We start from the raw sequence: 3,432 nt of genomic DNA on the forward strand, positions 1-3,432 counted from the left end.
TCGTATATACCGAGTAAACATACATATGCATAAGTAAAATGCGGTTCATTTGATATTACAAACAGAAACACCTATTTTATTATATCCATAGATGTCTGCCGTTGAAATTAATGGTCGTAATCATCTTGAAAACAGAGGTAGATATAGCTAGGCTCTGCATCAAAGGACGTAGTTGTGATAATATAATAAGTAAGTTTCCGGGAAACATTAGCCCATAGTTCTAGTTACGCCATTCGATCCTTCATAACTTTTAAAGAACGATAAAAAAATACAAACTTTGCTCCCCGTTATGAGCTACAGACAGCGAGTAAAAGAATTAATATTTCCATGATTTTTAGACGTAGCATTTTGCTAATCCTTGACGAAAGCGATTGTTCCAAAAATATATATAAATTTTCTACCTTCCGAATATCATTTTTAAACGCTTTAAATTAACAACGCAGACGTGACATACTGTCCGGCAAATATTTGTGATCTTTGAAAATGTCAGTTGTGCACTTTAAACATTTTTAATATTAAAAAATATTTTAGTACCAAAGATGCCGTACCATTTTTTTGTCTTTTTCAAAAGGTTTATGAGAATCGACATCAGACGTGGCCAAATAATGTAGCATCCCTTTTTTACAAATTCAAAGCGGTGTCAAGTAACATTTTGTCAAGCGCTATTTTGGCAGAAAGCTTTAATATTAATTTCTACTATCAATATTAATAATGTCTGCCACAGGAGCAAATCATATAGAAATTTTGCACACAATTTTCCAAGCCTTAAAAGCTGTACGGCACAAAATGATACGTTTATTTAATATTTCTAATATTCAATAAAATCCTGAACTAAGTACTATAGTCCTACAGGCCTTTCACAGTTATTTAAACATTAATGAGAAAACGACTGATTTCATATAAGAGTATAACTTGGTCGGATATGTAGCTTTTACGAAATAAATAAACTTATATATTATTCATATAAAATACTTAAATAATACAGATACAATTTTTTATGTACCTAATGGGTGACTGGTTTTATAACTGAACATATTTTCGGCTTTGCCTTTGTGTAAAAGGGACGGAGAGAGGAGTATATAGTATACACATATATATAGATGCACGCTTTCTAACCACTGGGCCATCTCTGCTCATATTAAAACAATTAACTAATTAAAACAATACAATTCTTAGTAAATATATTTACTAAGAAAATTCACTGAAAAGTAAAAAATACTTTAATCTTGTCTGCTTACAATATTATATGTATTACGGAGAAATACATGGATTAATGAGATTAATAATAATTAAATTATTAACTACGGGAAGTACAATAATAGTCATTGAATCAGATTGTCGTGATTAAATATTTACCACGAAATATATATTTTACCTTCCTATATATAATTTAAGATTGCTAAAAAGGATATGGGCTGGTGTTAGAGAGACCATGCTTAGGCAAACGTGTGTGACAAGGTGGAGGGTCGATTTAAAAAAGGTGGTCGATACCGTATGCTTGTGGAGGAGGCTTTTGTTCAGCAGTGGAACTACATCAACTGTTCATAAACATAAAAAAAATTAATCAAAAATCAAAACATACTTTATTCAAGTGGGCTTTGATAAGCACTTTCAATCGTCATTTAACAATTAAGTGAAGCTACCACCGGTTTGGAAAGTAGATTCTACCGAGAAGAACCGGCAAGAAACTCAGTAGTTACTCTTTTTCATTTAAAAAAATACAGTCATGTTAGTTAACACATATATTTAAATTAGTAAATACTGCCTGGAAGTCAACAGGTATTAATTCCACCCTTTATTATCATCTACAAAATCTTGTATCGAATAATACGCCTTTTTCACCAATGTATTTTTTATAAACGATTTGAATTTACGAGACGGCAAAGTTAAAAATGTCTGCGGAATTTTATTATAGAAATGGATACCTTGCCCCAAGAAAGATTTATTGGCTTTGCGGAGTCGGAAACCTGGCGTTACAAGCTTATCCCTACTTCTAGTGCATATACAATGATTATCACTGATTTTATCAGAGTGATCAATGTTACTGTGAATATACATGATATTGTTGTAAATATATTGCGACGCAACAGTGAGTATTCCTACTCTGTTAAAAACATCCCGAAGAGAGTCTCTAGCTCCAAGATTATAAATAAACCGGATTGCTCTCTTTTGTAAAACAAAAACAGATTCAATATCTGCAACGTTACCCCAAAGTAATATGCCATATGACATAATACTGTGAAAATAAACAAAATAAACTAAACGAGCGGTATCAATATGAGTTAGTTGTCTAACTTTTCTAACCGCGTATGCTGCGGAGCTGAGTCTTCCTGTTAGGGACGACAAATGGGGACTTCACTGAAGTCTGAAATCCAATTCCATTCCCAAGAACACCGTAGCATCGGCTACATCAAGCCGGCCACCGCTTAAAGATATATTGTAATTTTGCTTTCTAACATTGGGTAGAGTAAAAACTACACATTTTGTTTTTTGAGCATTCGAAACCAAATTATTTACTTTAAACCAATCTTGTATCTGTGATAAAGCACTGTTCACATCGTCATAGTCACTGAACAGTCTTTGGTTCGAATATTCTTTCATCATCCTCCTGCTCTTATCCCAATTCTATTTGAGGACGGCGCAGCGTGCATTCTCTTTGCATAATTCTCTGTCATACGTAGTTTTACAAATAAAATTATTTCTAACCATATCGTCTTTCACACAATCCATCCATCGCTTCTTTGGTCGTCCTCTATATCCATCCACATCTGTGCTCAAGACCTTCGGTTCGAATATTCCTTTCCTATGTTATTATTTTTGCTATCTAAACTTGATAAGGGCAATTAATTAAAATATTATGATTCAAATATTAGTTTATTATTTTAATTGAATCCGTTTACAGAGTACATCGTCAAATTTTATTTAAATTTTAACTACTTTAAGTAATTAATATTAGTTTGTCTGTTAACTAGGGATGAAAACCTTATCTGTGACTGTACCATTAGTATATGTCAAGGAATATTAAATATTTGTAGTTATATAGTTACATAGTTTTTTTGGTTCATAAAAGGTAGGGGGATGGCTAGCCTCTTGATGGTAAGTAGTCACCACCACCCATAAAAATTAGCCCCCTTAGACACAATTATTCACATAATCAAAACGCCAACCTTGAAACTAAAAGGTTTCTTTTGTGCCTATAATTACACCAGCTAGCTCTTGTTTATTTGATGTTGTTGCGCGAATACATTCATTCACTAACGTAAGAAAAGGACGGAGGTATGTTCATAGCGTACAGCAGTGCGTAAGATGATCTGTGCCAGCTACGGAATCGACGCGAATGCGGCCGACATCATGGCGCCACTCACCCTTCAACGAATGCTTTCTTTCAGCGGGTGAAGCGCTTTAGATTTCGATATACATTCACAACTAATT

This window comes from Vanessa cardui, chromosome 8, assembly GCF_905220365.1.
Source record: "Vanessa cardui chromosome 8, ilVanCard2.1, whole genome shotgun sequence".
Lineage (NCBI taxonomy): Eukaryota > Metazoa > Arthropoda > Insecta > Lepidoptera > Nymphalidae > Vanessa > Vanessa cardui.